A 20,205-nucleotide genomic window follows, 5' to 3' on the forward strand; every position below is an offset into this window, starting at 1 on the left:
TGTGGGAAATTTTCCCTCCTCCACGTTTCCATCTATTCAGAGCAATCATAGATGAAAATATGGAAGTAGAGTTCTGTAAGCATCAATGCTACATGAAGCAGGACATTCGGGGCATTGTCACATTCCTCTCGGCGAGGCCTTTCAGAATGTCCAGGTCCCCTTCTTATATCTCTCTCCATTAAAGACCTTGCTCCAGAAGAGTGCCACCTATGTGGCATTCACATATGTGATAGAGCACTCTGAGACCTTTCCAAACATGTCTCTTTCTTACCCTTGACAGCTTCCATTGAGAAGATATAGGACTTTAGCAAACAGAAAAAAATAACTTTGCTGCCCCCTAGCTCTGCACAGGAAGGAGCCACAGCTATGATTCCAACACTGGGCCAATCAGGTCGATGAGACCTTTCCGTCCCTGCCTGGATCAAGGCTCTAAGATGAAGTATGGCCGAGTTTGCCCCATTCACCTTGTTTGGCAAGAGGCAGTCAGGGTGTATGAGTGTTCATGGGCTCTGAGAGTCTGGGGCCTTGTTGGAACTTTTGACCAAAACAATAACTTACAGGGCTTATTCTCACATATGTCATAGAGCTCTTCGAGAGCTTTCGGGAACAACTGGGCCTGTGTCCGAAAGCCTCTCGGTTGAGTAGTTAAGGCAATTTAGCTTCCAGGTCAAGAGGTCGTCTACAAACGAGGCCTAGTCGAGTGACATTTCGGGACTCTGCTCGACCATATGACCACTTAGAGACTAGCAACCACTGTTACCTAAAAGCCAGCATCCTCATGAAGTAGTGAGTCAAATATGATGGACGTAAACTGACAGGAAGTGCTGCAAAATTGATGGTGAACTTCAGGAGGTCGCCTCATTTGCATAGATTCAAACGTGGATGCGGGAAATTTTCCCTCCTCCACGTTTCCATCTATTCAGAGCAATCATAGATGAAAATATGGAAGTAGAGTTCTGTAAGCATCAATGCTACATGAAGCAGGACATTCGGGGCATTGTCACATTCGTCTCGTCGAGGCCTTTCAGAATGTCCAGGTCCCCTTCTTATATCTCTCTCCATTAATGACCTTGCTCCAGAAGAGTGCAACCTATGTGGCATTCACATATGTGATAGAGCACTCTGAGACCTTTCTAAACATGTCTCTTTCTCACCCTTGACAGCTTCCATTGAGAAGATATAGGACTTTAGCAAACAGAAAAAAAAAACTTTTGCTGCCCCCTAGCTCTGCACAGGAAGGAGCCACAGCTATGATTCCAACACTGGGCCAATCAGGTCGATGAAACCTTTCCGTCCCTGCCTGGATCAAGGCTCTAAGATGAAGTATGGCCGAGTTGGCCCCATTCACCTTGTTTGCCAAGAGGGAGTCAGGGTGTATGAGTGTTCATGGGCTCTGAGAGTCTGGGGCCTTGTTGGAACTTTTGACCAAAACAATAACTTACAGGGCTGATTCTCACATATGTCATAGAGCTCTTCAAGAGCTTTCGGGAACAACTGGGCCTGTGTCCGAAAGCCTCACGGTTGAGTAGTTAAGGCAATTTAGCTTCCAGGTCAAGAGGTCGTCTACAAACGAGGCCTAGTCGAGTGACATTTCGGGGCTCTACTCGACCATATGACCACTTAGAGACTAGCAACCACTGTTACCTAAAAGCCAGCATCCCCATGAAGTAGTGAGTCAAATATGATGGATGTAAACCGACAGGAAGTCCTGCAAAATTGATGGTGAACTTCAGGAGGTCGCCTCATTGGCATAGATTAAAATGTGGAGGCGTGAAAATTTCCTGCCTCCACATTTCCATCTATTCAGAGCAATCATAGATGAAAATATGGAAGTAGAGTTCTGTAAGCATCAATGCTACATGAAGCAGGACATTCGGGGCATTGTCACATTCGTCTCGTCGAGGCCTTTCAGAATGTCCAGGTCCCCTTCTTATATCTCTCTCCATTAAAGACCTTGCTCCAGAAGAGTGCCACCTATGTGGCATTCACATATGTGATAGAGCACTCTGAGAGCTTTCCAAACATGTCATTTTCTCACCCCTGACTGTTTCCATCGAGGAGATAGAGCACTTCAATGAGTTACGTTTCCCATCCCCCACCCCAATGCCAGAGGCCAAAAAGGATTTCAGGAGCTATTGACCAGGAGAGGATTTTTTGACCGTCGCCAATTGAGCTGATATTCAGATTTGCGATAGCCCTTGCATAGACGCACATAGTGTGAAATTTTGGTGCTTCCTGTCACTAACCCTGAGAATAGAAAACAATAATTCCATCTTCCTGATTTGTACATTTTCACATTGAAATTGTTCTCATCTTTACCAACATGCCATGTCGTTTGTGAACGACCTATTTGATTTCTGTCCAGGGGTCTGTTGTCAACAACGAGAGGGCAGTCAGTGATGGGAGTTGGAAGACTTTTGGAGCATGTTTTGTCCCAAATGTCGTCCCAGCTATATCTCGCCCCCACTGCCTTTGTAGATGGCCCAGAGTGCTCTGCAAAGCTGATTTTCTCAATGTTCTCAGTGCTTGTGTTCCCATGATATAGGACTTTAAAAATGAGGAATTTTTGACCTTTTGCGCCCTCTAGTGTCAGTATTAAAAACTATTCAAGTTAGGGAGAGGTACACCAGGGACCTCCTACCTATGAGCTTTCTGAAAACTTGTATTTCGTCGCCCTACGTCTTAGTTAAAATTTGACCTTTGACCTTTTCAAAGGTGAAGGGTCATGGAGGAGCTTGGTGAGAGTGCTACAAAACTCACTTACTCCCACGGCTGTACTCGATTTGTAATTGAAATGACATAGCTCGATGTTTGGGATGTCAAATTCTAAATTGTGCCCATCCCCCACCCCAATGCCAGGGGCCAAAAAGGATTTCAGGAGCTATTGACCAGAAGAGGATTTTTTGACCGTCGCCAATTGAGCTGATATTCAGATATGCGATAGTCCTTGCATAGACGTACAATGTGTGAAATTTTGGTGCTTCCTGTCGCTAACCCTGAGACTAGAAAACAATAATTCCATCTTCCTGATTTGTACATTTTCACATTGAAATTTTTCTCATCTTTACCAACATGCCATGTTGTTTGTGAACGACCTATTTGATTTCTGTCCAGGGGTCTGTTGTCAACAACGAGAGGGCAGTCAGTGATGGGAGTTGGAAGACTTTTGGAGCATGTTTTGTCCCAAATGTCGTCCCAGCTATATCTCGCCCCCACTGCCTTTGTAGATGGCCCAGAGTGCTCTGCAAAGCTGATTTTCTCAATGTTCTAAGTGCTTGTGTTCCCATGATATAGGACTTTAAAAATTAGGAATTTTGGACCTTTTGCGCCCTCTAGTGTCAGTATTAAAAACTATTCAAGTTAGGGAGAGGTACACCTGAGACCTCCTTCCTCTGAGCTTTCTGAAAACGTGTATTTCGTCGCCCTACGACTTAGTTAAAATTTGACCTTTGACCTTTTCAAAGGTGAAGGGTCAAGGAGGAGCTTGGTGAGAGTGCTACAAAACTCACTTATTCCCACGGCTGTACTCGATTTGTAGTTGAAATGACATAGCTCGGTGTTTGGGATGTCAAATTCTAAATTGTGCCCATCCCCCACACATATATGGACTTCAATGTAATGAAGGCACAAACGTAGCACTTTAGGGCAACCCTTTTATTTTTATTAATAAATGGTTGTAAATGTGAAGTAAGGGCAATTTTCAATAAAAAATATGGACTTAAATGTAATGAAGGCACAAATGTAGCACTTTAGGGCAACCCTTTTATTTTCATGAATACATAGTTGTAAATGTGAAGTAAGGGAAATTTTCAATAAAAAACGGAAATTGGAATTGGAATTAAAAAGTTGTGTTATACTGCCATCTAGTGGTTAGGGTTAGAGCTGGAATTTAATTCTGGAATCGATTTAATTCCAACTTCCATTTTCATCACTACAGATAGAAATCTGGGTTGGAATATGGGTTGACTTCCATTTCGTATTGACTTTGAATGGGAATCTCCTAACCCTAACCCTAACCCTAACCCTAACCCTAACCCTAACCCTAACCCTAACCCTAACCCTAACCCTAACCCTAACCCTAACCCTAACCCTCATGATAACTGGGAAGGCAATGCTTGTCATGGCTGGTTCTGGTTGTTTTGTGGGAGCTTCTTATGGTATTCTTTTGCTTGAATCCAGGGTGTCTGGAAGAGTCAAGTGGGCGGAGCTCTGGCGAAAAAAACTTGATTTCTTCCAGCCCTCAGAGCAACTAGAAAGGCAATGCTTGTCATGGCTGGTTCTGGTTGTCTCTGTGGGAAGCTATGGAGAGTCAAGGAGGCAGAGCTCTGGCGAAAAAAATCCTTGTTTCCTCCAAACCCTCATGATGACTAGGAACGCATGCTCGTCATGCTTGATTCTGGTTGTTTTGTGGGAGCTTCTCATGGTATTCAAGCCCTGTAAAAACTAAAACCTGTAAAAACAAAAAAACCTCTTTTCAGAGAAAAGGAGCCCGATTCTCAACCCTGACTGGCCAGACTAGGGATACCTTGCGGTGATAACGAATAGTCTGTGCTGAGCAGGGGGTAAGTATGCGGCCCCCCCAGGTCCGACTCTAGGACAGCACGTGGGGTGTGGTGGTCTAGGGCATCAAGACCTTAAACGTTGCCCAGTCTTCTATGAGGTATAGCCTCACCCATACAACGATACATTTTTGCACTACACACGTTTTATCAGAAACTTTTCCCCAAAAAAAGAACAAAATTGGACTCCTTCAAATTGTCACTCTCCTCCAACAATTTCCATCCCCTGGTTCAGCTTAGTGACCAGGCCGTGGATGCAACGGGACCTAAGAGCTCCTCTCACCACCTCCGGATCCACCAAAGACAACTTACCATTTGACTCTGAATAGAACACCACTAAGAAAAAAATATAATTCCCTTTTCTTTAAAAAAACTTTAGAGGAATTTTTACTTAAAATTATGACTTATAGAATTTGACTTAAAAAATTCTAAAAAAATTTTTTTTAAAAAAACAAAATCACCTAAATGTAAAAAAATTTTTTAATTAAATTAGAATCTACTCCTAAAAAATATAACCCTAGCTACTTAAACCTAACCAATCAAATTCTACACCTAAAACCTAATCAGATAAATCCTAAAAAACTAAAAACTTAACCAGTTTTACCCTATGCCTAGACCTGATCCTAATCCTAACCCTAACCATTCAGAACTCTACACCTAAACCTAACCACTTAAAATTCCTAACTTAACCCTAACCATTTAAAAACCTAGGCCTAGACATGACCTTAATCCTAACCCTAACCATTTGTTCCCTATGCCTAAACTTAACCACTTAACCCTATGCCTAGACCTGATCCTAAATCCTAACCCTAACCATTCAGAACTCTACACCTAAACCTAACCACTTAAAATCCTAAACCTAACCCTAACCATTTAAAACCTAGGCCTAGACATGACCTTAATCCTAACCCTAACCATTTGTTCCCTATGCCTAAACTTAACCACTTAACCCTATGCCTAGACCTGATCCTAAATCCTAACCCTAACCATTCAGAACTCTACACCTAAACCTAACCACTTAAAATCCTAAACCTAACCCTAACCATTTAAAACCTAGGCCTAGACATGACCTTAATCCTAACCCTAACCATTTGTTCCCTATGCCTAAACTTAACCACTTAACCCTATGCCTAGACCTGATCCTAAATCCTAACCCTAACCATTTCTTCTCCTATGCCTAAACCTAACCACTTAACCCGATGCCAAGATCTAAAAAACTTAAAACCTAACACCCAACCTTAAAACTTAACCCTAAACCTTAAAACCCGATACCTAAAAAACAAACTCTAAAAATTCCTTAAAAAAACAAAACCAAGAATCTGTTGTAAAATTATCTTAGAATTAGATTATTATAAACTTAGCGGGACACACCCCGGGGTTTGATCAACCTTGGCTGGGCCTTCCTCGGGAGAGGGTGTCTGGTGGTAATGGCCGAAACACCCAATGATCCTGAGGTGCACTACTGATGATGTGTCACCTTTTTATATAGGACTAGAAAAACAAATTAGCCATAAAAAATAGTCCAAATTATTTTTGCAAAAACAAACAAACAAAAAAACAAATATACTAAAATACAATCCTTAGACTTCAATATAGACAAAACAAAAACAGAAAAAACCAAGGCATGCCAAATAAATAATTACTTTTATTCAAAAAACCACCTAAAACTTACAAAAAAACGAAAAATTAAAAATACATAAGGAACAATATTCAAACTACTGTTTAAACCAATTTGAAAAAAAGGGGATATGTGAGAATGGAGAGTATTAATGACGAGCGTCGGCCAGTGCATTGCCTTTGGCTCCCTATTCCAAACTGCCCAGTCGTTGGATGAAGCAGGGGGGGTCATCGAGATATCTTTTCAAAACCTAACCCAGCCCGAGCCATCGGACGAGCGATCTCTCTTTGAAAAACGATTTGCATATCCCTACCAAAACAATTCTCCTATTTCTTCAAATGACAAATAGGAAATAAGTACACAGAACAAGAGAACCAACTAATAACCAAAACATCTCAAAAACCTATAATTTACAATAAACCAAATATAAAAGCAATAATATGAAAACAACTTTTTTAAAAAAAATTTTAAAAAAACAAAAGTATAAACAAATAAAAAACAAAGGTAAAACTCTCCCTCAAAATAAATACAGGATAATGTAATAAAACTCAAGAAAAAATAGACACTAGAAATAGATCCCTTTTCCTCTCCTCTCTTCTCTCATGAAAATGAGAGAGTAGGGGGAGGCAGAGTATACAGCCCGAACAGGCGGGGGAGGGCTTAGCCCGGACAGGCTTCTCTCCCTGACTCTGCTTCCCTTAAAATATGACTAATTATATCCAAAAAAATATATATATATATATATATTTTCAAAAAATATAGAGGGTCCAACCAGGAAGTAACATAGCTATATCACTAAAAATGTACACTTCTAATTTTATAAAAAAAACAATAAATAATGTTATCTAAAACCTAACCCTTACAAACAAAGTCTCTTTGAAAACAATTTTTACCCTTACAAAACCATTCTCCTTTCCTCTTTTATTTTTTCAACAGGAAAGAAACATGTCGACCCCTAAAAAGTACAATGACTTCCAGCTCCTGACCAGAGCCTTCAATCATCTGATCAAAGCTCATCACCACCTGGAACATGTTGATTCCTCGCCAGGCTCCACCCCCCCAAAGGGGCTACTAAAAATGCAGAACGAACTAACAAGCAAGATCCGCCCATCTTGCCCCAGCGAAGCAACAGAATTCAAGAAGTTCTACAATGCTAAGAACTGGTCCTATACCACGCTGCAGATTCTGGAAGAGCACTACCAGACAGTAATCATAGATTGCCAAAACCAAATTCAACTCCTGCCCAAAACGGATTGGGAAAGGGCACTAACAATAGCCATGAAATGGATAAAAAAAGACCTGCGCAACATCAAAACAACCACCTTGGAACAAGCAAAAAACGCCATAGAGAACTTATGCAAAGAACCGACTCCAAATACCGAAATGGATACAACCCCGATCATTGAACAGACCCAAACCAACACAGAAAATCCACAACCAATTAACCCAGAACCAGAAAATCCACAACCAACCCAAACCAACACAGAAAATCCACAACCAATTAACCCAGAACCAGAAAATCCACAACCAATTAACCCAGAACCAGTCTACATAAAACAAGAAAAACCTGACAAACCTGTAAGCCTGAGACCATTAAACCAGACACCATCAAACAAGAGACCCTCAAGCCTGAGTGCTTTAACTCTGATACCTAGAATCAAGGCATTAATAATTGACCTGACCAGCGATGATGAGGAGGAAAACGCAGCAGAAACACCCCAACAAAACGAGACAAACCATGACCTAGAACCAGCAAAGAAAAAACAAAAACATAACCCGGAGGAAAACCCGTCATCAAAACCATCAAACCCATCAAAACCACCAACACAGAGAACCGATCAAGACAACAACCCTGTCTACCACAGACACGATAGTTTTGGTAGCAAAATACTCAATTGGAACTTAACACCAAGCCGACCGATCATTATCATGGGAGACTCCAACCTTGCCAGACTCCCACTGATCCAAGATTCTAGAATCCAGGTGGATTGTTACCCAGGGGCTAACATTAGCCACGCCGTAAACATACTCAGACACCAAACACCTCTAACACAGAGCGTAACCAAAATCATACTTTCATTCGGCCTCAACAATAGGCAGCAGGGGAACCCTCTCATCCTGAGGAAGGATTTAAATGCTATGATTATAGCAGCAGCTCTTAAATTCCCTCAGTCGGAAATCTTTATCCCACTAATTAATGGTTCAGCTGACTTACCAGGAAAGATTGGAGGCAACATCAGATCTCTAAATTTTCTCATAAAAGAAACAGGACACCAAATCCCACGGTTAAACAAGGAACAATTTGACACAGAGCCCGATAAAATACACTGGACACCCGCAACAGGACAAAATATGTGGGAAACATGGAAGGCTTTTTTAGATTGAACCAACCCCAGAAGGGGCTGGAACAACCAGATAAGGAAGTAATCAACCTGTCAACACAACATGACTTAACACCATACCAACGACAAGTTTTAAGGAAAGGCCTCTCATTTATACCATCGGTAAAAACCACAGAGGGTCAAAGAGTCTCGTTGCAGACCGACCTTACTGAATACCACAGACGACTAAAATTATGTGCCTACTTTGGGCCAACAAAAGCCCCCCCCAAAAAACCCTTTATTGCGAAATCCCAGTGGGAACCAACACCGGACAAACTACCGCCAGAAATACTCACCCTAATTAAAACGGATCAGACAACATTGAAATCAACAAAACAGGACAAAAACCCGACAAACCTCACGCCAGAAGAGGAACAAGCACTAGAACAACTAAGGAACAAAACCGACATAATAATTAAACCAGCAGACAAGGGCAGTGCCACAGTAATTATGGACAGAACCAATTATATCCATGAGGCCCTACGCCAACTAAATGACAGCACCTATTACATGACCCTAAAAGAACCAATTTACCCAGAAACAGCCATCAAAATCGCAGAGATCCTGGAGACTCTATATGACAAAAAAACTTTAAACAGGAAACAGATTTCCTACCTAAAAGGTGACGGCCCTCCAAGGCCTAGATACTTCTACCTCCTCCCTAAAATCCACAAACCACAAGAAAAATGGACAATCCCACACAAGATCCCACCGGGGCGCCCCATCGTGTCGGACTGCGGTAGTGAGAGCTATGGTGTGGCAGAATACATAGACTCGTTCCTAACCCCATTATCTATAAAACACCCAAGCTACCTTAAAAACACTCAGGATTTTGTGCATCGCATTCGTGACATGCAAACGCAGGAACCCTGCATGCTTTTTACAATGGACGTCAACAGCTTATATACCAACATCGACACGGCCTTAGGCCTGTTAGCAATTAAAAAATGGATGGGAAAATACCCAGAGGAGGGGCGACCAGACCAAGAAATTTTGCAGCTTCTCCATCTAAGTCTAACAAAAAATGACTTCCAATTCAATGGTCAAACATACCTCCAAATTAAGGGCACAGCCATGGGAAAGAAATTCGCACCAGCATACGCCAATATTTATATGGCAGATTGGGAAGAGACTGCCCTCAAAAAATGCGAAAAAATTCCAACTCAATATTTTAGATACCTCGACGACATCTGGGGTATCTGGACCCACCCAAAAGAGGATTTTGATAAATTCGTAACCACTCTCAACAGTCACCACACCTTCATCAAGGTAGAACCGGAGACAAGCGACACGCAAGTTAACTTCTTAGACACCACGGTCTTTAAAGGTACAGACTTTGGGGAAAACGGTAAATTACAAACAAAGGTTTTCTTTAAACCAACAGACACACATGCTCTACTGCATAAAAAGAGCTTCCATCCAAAACACGTATTCCCGGGAATCGTTAAGTCCCAACTACTAAGGTTCGAAAGAATATGCTCCAGGCAGGAGGATAAATATGAGGCCAAAACAACACTTTTTCAAACACTCAAACAAAGGGGTTACTCCAGGTCCCTTCTCCGCAAAATAGAAAAACAAATCCAACAGGATAAAGAGACCCCAAGGACCCTAGGAGAAGAGGAGAAACAAATGATCCCATTTATCTCAACTTATTCAAAATACACCAGACAGGCCAACCAGACGATTAAAAATAACTTTAGAGAGCTGCTGGTAAACACCACACTCGATGAAGACTTTAAAATCATCTCAGCCTACAGGAAAAATCCCAACCTGAAGGACCTTCTAGTTAGGGCCAAACTCAAACCACCGGGGACACGCCCAGAAAGACCAAGAGGCCCGAAAGTGGCCAAAAACTCGACAACAGGGGCAACTTACAAACTGCCTCAAAACATCCCAATGACAACATCCAACTGTGTCTATATCATCCAGTGCAAAAAATGCCCCATGAACTATATAGGGGAAACACGCAATTCCCTGAGGACCCGCCTTTCCCACCATAAATACAACGTTACAAACAACCACAAAAAAGACACTTACCTGGTTCAGCACTTCCAGAAACATGGATTCGTGAACTTGCGCTTGAGGGCACTCCAGCACAACCCACAGTGGACAACCTACCAGAGGAAAAGAACAGAGAGATACTGGACCACCAGACTGGACACGAAATTCCCAAATGGACTAAATGAGAAAGATGCCTCATAACAAATCAAACTCATCAGAGGTCTTTTGAAACAAATGTACATAATTCTCCTTTAAAAACAAACAATTGTTGTTTTGTGCAAGTGATAGATATGGTTGACAATGTTAAAAATAAAACCTATAACCTATAAAACCGTTACCTTTTCTAAAAATGTTTTACAAAATGTCTTATCAAACCCCACACCCTGTTCAGAAAGTATTATGTATTGTATAAAGTTCAAACACCTTTTATAAATAAAAAAAGAGGGAGAAAAATGATGACAAAATGGGACAAGTTCAAAGCCGAAGGCCACTGAATAGAACCACCAGGTTCTCTTTCATGACCACAGCCAGAACAAACCCAGATCTGAGTCCCTCCTAAAAAACAAGACAATGTAATAAAAATCACACAAACAGAAAAATAAGACACTAGAAATAGATCCCTTTTCCTCTCCTCTCTTCTCTCATGAAAATGAGAGAGTAGGGGGAGGTAGAGTGTACAGCCCGAACAGGCGGGGGAGAGCTTAGCCCGGACAGGCTTCTCTCCCTGACTCTGCTTCCCTTAAAATATGACTAATTTTATCACTAAAAGTGTATTTTTATTTTTGAATTTTTTGAAAAAAAACAAAAAATATTTATATTATAGGCACCCTCTACTTTGTATACAGTTATTTTTTTAGAATTTTTCTATCTTTCCAAAAAATAAAAAAACTTTACCTCTACCTCATAAAGGAAGGTAAGGGTTCAACCAGGAAGTAACACAATATAATTACTAAAAACACACATTTGTATTTTTAGAAAAAAATCAGAAAATAATTTTAAAATAGCAACCCCCTATTTTTTATACAAAGAATTATTTAGAATTTTTCTATCTTTCAAAAAAACAAAACAATCTTACCCCTATCTCATTAACTAAGATAAAGAGCCCAACCCGGAAGTAGCATTAAAACCTTCTATAATAATTTTTTCTACTGTAACAATACAGTTGCCTGACATAGTAGGAGCCAAAAGTTCCAAAAAAATGTAAACTTACAAATAAAAAAATAAAAATTTGAAAAATACTTTTCTTTATGCCAATAAAACAAGTTTTTACGCTAAAAAAGTAATCTACCATTTTGATTGGTCAAACAACGACTGGGGATTGTGGGGGACTCCTCCCATGTAGGAAAAATCCAAGACCATGAGTGAAACGGGTGGAAAGAAGAGTGACCTCCCCCCAAAAACCTCTTCATTTTCAAGACTGTTTGCAAGGCCATGCTATGGTGAGTCTTCCAGAAATAGCGTTTCTATTGTCTGTCTTGTATTGAGATTTCTGTAGTTGTGCGGTGTATATGGAACACAGAAATCTCAAATAGAATCCAGGGTGTCTGGAGGAGTCAAGTGGGCAGAGCTCTGGCGCAAAAAAACTTGATTTCTTCCAGCCCTCAGAGTGACTAGGAAGGCAATGCTTGTCATGGCTGGTTCTGGTTGTCTCTGGGGGTGACATCTCAATGGAAGCTATGGAGAGTCAAGGAGGCAGAGCTCTGGCGAAAAAATCCTTGTTTCCTCCAAACCCTCATGATAACTGGGAAGGCAATGCTTGTCATGGCTGGTTCTGGTTGTTTTGTGGGAGCTTCTTATGGTATTCTTTTGCTTGAATCCAGGGTGTCTGGAAGAGTCAAGTGGGCGGAGCTCTGGCGAAAAAAACTTGATTTCTTCCAGCCCTCAGAGCAACTAGAAAGGCAATGCTTGTCATGGCTGGTTCTGGTTGTCTCTGTGGGAAGCTATGGAGAGTCAAGGAGGCAGAGCTCTGGCGAAAAAAATCCTTGTTTCCTCCAAACCCTCATGATGACTAGGAACGCATGCTCGTCATGCTTGATTCTGGTTGTTTTGTGGGAGCTTCTCATGGTATTCAAGCCCTGTAAAAACTAAAACCTGTAAAAACAAAAAAACCTCTTTTCAGAGAAAAGGAGCCCGATTCTCAACCCTGACTGGCCAGACTAGGGATACCTTGCGGTGATAACGAATAGTCTGTGCTGAGCAGGGGGTAAGTATGCGGCCCCCCCAGGTCCGACTCTAGGACAGCACGTGGGGTGTGGTGGTCTAGGGCATCAAGACCTTAAACGTTGCCCAGTCTTCTATGAGGTATAGCCTCACCCATACAACGATACATTTTTGCACTACACACGTTTTATCAGAAACTTTTCCCCAAAAAAAGAACAAAATTGGACTCCTTCAAATTGTCACTCTCCTCCAACAATTTCCATCCCCTGGTTCAGCTTAGTGACCAGGCCGTGGATGCAACGGGACCTAAGAGCTCCTCTCACCACCTCCGGATCCACCAAAGACAACTTACCATTTGACTCTGAATAGAACACCACTAAGAAAAAAATATAATTCCCTTTTCTTTAAAAAAACTTTAGAGGAATTTTTACTTAAAATTATGACTTATAGAATTTGACTTAAAAAATTCTAAAAAAAATTTTTTAAAAAAACAAAATCACCTAAATGTAAAAAAATTTTTTAATTAAATTAGAATCTACTCCTAAAAAATATAACCCTAGCTACTTAAACCTAACCAATCAAATTCTACACCTAAAACCTAATCAGATAAATCCTAAAAAACTAAAAACTTAACCAGTTTTACCCTATGCCTAGACCTGATCCTAATCCTAACCCTAACCATTCAGAACTCTACACCTAAACCTAACCACTTAAAATTCCTAACTTAACCCTAACCATTTAAAAACCTAGGCCTAGACATGACCTTAATCCTAACCCTAACCATTTGTTCCCTATGCCTAAACTTAACCACTTAACCCTATGCCTAGACCTGATCCTAAATCCTAACCCTAACCATTCAGAACTCTACACCTAAACCTAACCACTTAAAATCCTAAACCTAACCCTAACCATTTAAAACCTAGGCCTAGACATGACCTTAATCCTAACCCTAACCATTTGTTCCCTATGCCTAAACTTAACCACTTAACCCTATGCCTAGACCTGATCCTAAATCCTAACCCTAACCATTCAGAACTCTACACCTAAACCTAACCACTTAAAATCCTAAACCTAACCCTAACCATTTAAAACCTAGGCCTAGACATGACCTTAATCCTAACCCTAACCATTTGTTCCCTATGCCTAAACTTAACCACTTAACCCTATGCCTAGACCTGATCCTAAATCCTAACCCTAACCATTTCTTCTCCTATGCCTAAACCTAACCACTTAACCCGATGCCAAGATCTAAAAAACTTAAAACCTAACACCCAACCTTAAAACTTAACCCTAAACCTTAAAACCCGATACCTAAAAAACAAACTCTAAAAATTCCTTAAAAAAACAAAACCAAGAATCTGTTGTAAAATTATCTTAGAATTAGATTATTATAAACTTAGCGGGACACACCCCGGGGTTTGATCAACCTTGGCTGGGCCTTCCTCGGGAGAGGGTGTCTGGTGGTAATGGCCGAAACACCCAATGATCCTGAGGTGCACTACTGATGATGTGTCACCTTTTTATATAGGACTAGAAAAACAAATTAGCCATAAAAAATAGTCCAAATTATTTTTGCAAAAACAAACAAACAAAAAAACAAATATACTAAAATACAATCCTTAGACTTCAATATAGACAAAACAAAAACAGAAAAAACCAAGGCATGCCAAATAAATAATTACTTTTATTCAAAAAACCACCTAAAACTTACAAAAAAACGAAAAATTAAAAATACATAAGGAACAATATTCAAACTACTGTTTAAACCAATTTGAAAAAAAGGGGATATGTGAGAATGGAGAGTATTAATGACGAGCGTCGGCCAGTGCATTGCCTTTGGCTCCCTATTCCAAACTGCCCAGTCGTTGGATGAAGCAGGGGGGGTCATCGAGATATCTTTTCAAAACCTAACCCTAACCCTAACCCTAACCCTAACCCTAACCCTAACCCTAACCCTAACCCTAACCCTAACCCTAACCCTAACCCTAACCCTAACCCTGAACAGCACTTATAATTTAAAACTTAATTAGCTTCATAGCTCCTAGCTCCTAGCTTCTAGGTTCTAGCTTTTAGGTTCTAGCTCCTAGCTTCACAGCATTCAGCTCCTGCTTCAAAACCAACAGAAGGATGAACACCGTGATGCTTCAACCCCCACTGACCCCTGAGCAGTGTGTGAGTATGACCCAGCTGTCCTATCAAGGTCGAACTACTGAAGAGGCTTAAACCTGAAAGGATGCTCACTCCAGAGTCTCTTCTAGGACTGGAACTCAGAACCAGAGCCCTACACCTCATTCAGAATTTTAACCATTATCCTAACCTTAACCAAAACCTTTACTCTAAAACCTAACCAAGTTAACCTGACGCCTGAACCTAACGCCTGAACCTAACCTGGTAAATCTAGGCCTAACCCTAACCCTTATTCTAACCCTAACCAAGGAACCCAGGCCTAAACCTAAGATAGTAATCTGATGCCTAACCCTAAAACCTTACCCTAACCAGTTCCTAAACAAAACCGTTAATCCTTCCTAAATTACCTTAGAATTAGATTACAATTAAATTATTTGGACACACACTGGGGTTTGATCAACCTCGGCTGGGCCTCCCTCAGGTGAGGGTGTCTAGTCGTAATGGCCGAAACATCCAGTGATCCTGAGGTCAACTACTGATGATGTGTTCAATCAAACTAGGAAATCAAAATAGTGCCTATAGAAAAAAATAGTCCAACCAACTCCGTTTAAATTAAACAAACAACCACCTCGTTTTTTTAAAAATAAAAAAAACCAATTTGGCAAAGGGAATATGTGAGAATGGGGGGTCTTAATGACGAGCGTCGGCCAGTGCATTGCCTTTGGCGCCCTAATCCAAACTGCCCAGTCGTTGGACGAAGCAGGGGGTGTCATCGAGATATCTCTTCTAACCCTAACCCAGCCCGAGCCATCGGACGAGCGAGCCCTCTTTGAAAAACGATTTGCATATTCCCACCAAAACAATTCTCCTCTCTCCTCCATTTCCAATAGGAAATAGGAAAACGCCTTTTTTTCTCTCTCTCTTAGGCTCCCTACACCTGCAACCAAGAATCAACGCAAGGATGTGAACTGATGGGTGACACAAAGGAGTAAAGAACTAGTCTAAGGACCCCAAATCCTCAAACATAACCCAGTGTAACTGATAACGATACTTCTAAACCACAAGAAAGGTCAGGAACAAAGACTAGAACCAGCAGAGTTTATTCAAAGCAAGAGACAGAAAAAACCCAGACCTGAGCTCTGTCTTCAAATCTGAAAAAAGATGAATATTAAGTTTCTAGAAAATAATACACCACCCAGACTTACCAGAGATCAACCTTTATAAACAAACCCTAGAGGAAATCACGAAACAATTAAAATTAGCATATTGAAAACTCAAGTATTTCATTCATTAAAAGAATCACTCTTCTCCCTTTTTTCCCTCACTTCAGTAAGTGAGAGAGTTAAAGGGGGGGACAGAGTACACAGCCCGATCCGGCGGGGGAGGGCTAGCCCGGACAGGCTTCTCTCCCTGACTCTGTTTCCCTCATTTCATTTTGTTATCACAAGAAATTAGGAATATATCAAATTTAAGATTTTAATAATTTTAAATTAATAAATTATAAATAAATTGTTTTAAATTAATGAATTATATATCTATATATTGGTTTAATGATTAATTAAGAGTTATATTACTTTGTCAGATAAATAAAACCCACAATTATTCAATTTTAAACAGGTTTAATAGATTACCATCTGGACCACCTGCAGCAATGCATTCTGGGAAAATGAACACTTCCTGAAAAAAGTCCCGTTTTTCTCTAAATATCTCTGCAGATTAGCCACACAAAATTAAAAATATAGGATAATTACCATCCCCAGAGGAAGAACTCTTAACAAAGACCATGTTAGAGTATAAAATTTAAAACGTGATAACACCATAACTAAGAGTGACTACACACAGAGTATAGTGGACACACATGCAAGCAGCACTCTAAGGCAAATCATGGAGGAATCCAAGATCAGTCTGCTGTTGTAATAAGATTAAAGCATGTCCTGGTGTCTAGCGGTGTATGAAACCCAGAACAGCACTTTTAATTTAAAACTTAATTAGCTTCATAGCTCCTAGCTCCTAGCTTCTAGGTTCTAGCTTTTAGGTTCTAGCTCCTAGCTTCACAGCATTCAGCTCCTGCTTCAAAACCAACAGAAGGATGAACACCGTGATGCTTCAACCCCCACTGACCCCTGAGCAGTGTGTGAGTATGACCCAGCTGTCCTATCAAGGTCGAACTACTGAAGAGGCTTAAACCTGAAGGGATGCTCACTCCAGAGTCTCTTCTAGGACTGGAACTCAGAACCAGAGCCCTACACCTCATTCAGAATTTTAACCATTATCCTAACCTTAACCAAAACCTTTACTCTAAACCTAACCAAGTTAACCTGACGCCTGAACCTAACGCCTGAACCTAACCTGGTAAATCTAGGCCTAACCCTAACCCTTATTCTAACCCTAACCAAGGAACCCAGGCCTAAACCTAAGATAGTAATCTGATGCCTAACCCTAAAACCTTACCCTAACCAGTTCCTAAACAAAACCGTTAATCCTTCCTAAATTACCTTAGAATTAGATTACAATTAAATTATTTGGACACACACTGGGGTTTGATCAACCTCGGCTGGGCCTCCCTCAGGTGAGGGTGTCTAGTCGTAATGGCCGAAACATCCAGTGATCCTGAGGTCAACTACTGATGATGTGTTCAATCAAACTAGGAAATCAAAATAGTGCCTATAGAAAAAAATAGTCCAACCAACTCCGTTTAAATTAAACAAACAACCACCTCGTTTTTTTAAAAATAAAAAAAACCAATTTGGCAAAGGGAATATGTGAGAATGGGGGGTCTTAATGACGAGCGTCGGCCAGTGCATTGCCTTTGGCGCCCTAATCCAAACTGCCCAGTCGTTGGACGAAGCAGGGGGTGTCATCGAGATATCTCTTCTAACCCTAACCCAGCCCGAGCCATCGGACGAGCGAGCCCTCTTTGAAAAACGATTTGCATATTCCCACCAAAACAATTCTCCTCTCTCCTCCATTTCCAATAGGAAATAGGAAAACGCCTTTTTTTCTCTCTCTCTTAGGCTCCCTACACCTGCAACCAAGAATCAACGCAAGGATGTGAACTGATGGGTGACACAAAGGAGTAAAGAACTAGTCTAAGGACCCCAAATCCTCAAACATAACCCAGTGTAACTGATAACGATACTTCTAAACCACAAGAAAGGTCAGGAACAAAGACTAGAACCAGCAGAGTTTATTCAAAGCAAGAGACAGAAAAAACCCAGACCTGAGCTCTGTCTTCAAATCTGAAAAAAGATGAATATTAAGTTTCTAGAAAATAATACACCACCCAGACTTACCAGAGATCAACCTTTATAAACAAACCCTAGAGGAAATCACGAAACAATTAAAATTAGCATATTGAAAACTCAAGTATTTCATTCATTAAAAGAATCACTCTTCTCCCTTTTTTCCCTCACTTCAGTAAGTGAGAGAGTTAAAGGGGGGGACAGAGTACACAGCCCGATCCGGCGGGGGAGGGCTAGCCCGGACAGGCTTCTCTCCCTGACTCTGTTTCCCTCATTTCATTTTGTTATCACAAGAAATTAGGAATATATCAAATTTAAGATTTTAATAATTTTAAATTAATAAATTATAAATAAATTGTTTTAAATTAATGAATTATATATCTATATATTGGTTTAATGATTAATTAAGAGTTATATTACTTTGTCAGATAAATAAAACCCACAATTATTCAATTTTAAACAGGTTTAATAGATTACCATCTGGACCACCTGCAGCAATGCATTCTGGGAAAATGAACACTTCCTGAAAAAAGTCCCGTTTTTCTCTAAATATCTCTGCAGATTAGCCACACAAAATTAAAAATATAGGATAATTACCATCCCCAGAGGAAGAACTCTTAACAAAGACCATGTTAGAGTATAAAATTTAAAACGTGATAACACCATAACTAAGAGTGACTACACACAGAGTATAGTGGACACACATGCAAGCAGCACTCTAAGGCAAATCATGGAGGAATCCAAGATCAGTCTGCTGTTGTAATAAGATTAAAGCATGTCCTGGTGTCTAGCGGTGTATGAAACCCAGAACAGCACTTTTAATTTAAAACTTAATTAGCTTCATAGCTCCTAGCTCCTAGCTTCTAGGTTCTAGCTTTTAGGTTCTAGCTCCTAGCTTCACAGCATTCAGCTCCTGCTTCAAAACCAACAGAAGGATGAACACCGTGATGCTTCAACCCCCACTGACCCCTGAGCAGTGTGTGAGTATGACCCAGCTGTCCTATCAAGGTCGAACTACTGAAGAGGCTTAAACCTGAAGGGATGCTCACTCCAGAGTCTCTTCTAGGACTGGAACTCAGAACCAGAGCCCTACACCTCATTCAGAATTTTAACCATTATCCTAACCTTAACCAAAACCTTTACTCTAAACCTAACCAAGTTAACCTGACGCCTGAACCTAACGCCTGAACCTAACCTGGTAAATCTAGGCCTAACCCTAACCCTTATTCTAACCCTAACCAAGGAACCCAGGCCTAAACCTAAGATAGTAATCTGATGCCTAACCCTAAAACCTTACCCTAACCAGTTACTAAACAAAACCGTTAATCCTTCCTAAATTACCTTAGAATTAGATTACAATTAAATTATTTGGACACACACTGGGGTTTGATCAACCTCGGCTGGGCCTCCCTCAGGTGAGGGTGTCTAGTCGTAATGGCCGAAACATCCAGTGATCCTGAGGTCAACTACTGATGATGTGTTCAATCAAACTAGGAAATCAAAATAGTGCCTATAGAAAAAAATAGTCCAACCAACTCCGTTTAAATTAAACAAACAACCACCTCGTTTTTTTAAAAATAAAAAAAACCAATTTGGCAAAGGGAATATGTGAGAATGGGGGGTCTTAATGACGAGCGTCGGCCAGTGCATTGCCTTTGGCGCCCTAATCCAAACTGCCCAGTCGTTGGACGAAGCAGGGGGTGTCATCGAGATATCTCTTCTAACCCTAACCCAGCCCGAGCCATCGGACGAGCGAGCCCTCTTTGAAAAACGATTTGCATATTCCCACCAAAACAATTCTCCTCTCTCCTCCATTTCCAATAGGAAATAGGAAAACGCCTTTTTTTCTCTCTCTCTTAGGCTCCCTACACCTGCAACCAAGAATCAACGCAAGGATGTGAACTGATGGGTGACACAAAGGAGTAAAGAACTAGTCTAAGGACCCCAAATCCTCAAACATAACCCAGTGTAACTGATAACGATACTTCTAAACCACAAGAAAGGTCAGGAACAAAGACTAGAACCAGCAGAGTTTATTCAAAGCAAGAGACAGAAAAAACCCAGACCTGAGCTCTGTCTTCAAATCTGAAAAAAGATGAATATTAAGTTTCTAGAAA

General features: G+C 40.7%; 1 pseudogene; it reads left to right on the top strand.

The window, feature by feature from the left end:
* The first annotated feature begins 7,122 nt into the window (after positions 1-7,122).
* The window catches only part of LOC133013760 (uncharacterized), an 85,305-nt pseudogene continuing 72,222 nt past the window's right edge, over positions 7,123-20,205 (top strand).

The sequence above is a fragment of the Limanda limanda genome, chromosome 11 (assembly GCF_963576545.1).
Source record: "Limanda limanda chromosome 11, fLimLim1.1, whole genome shotgun sequence".
Classification (NCBI taxonomy): Eukaryota; Metazoa; Chordata; class Actinopteri; order Pleuronectiformes; family Pleuronectidae; genus Limanda; species Limanda limanda.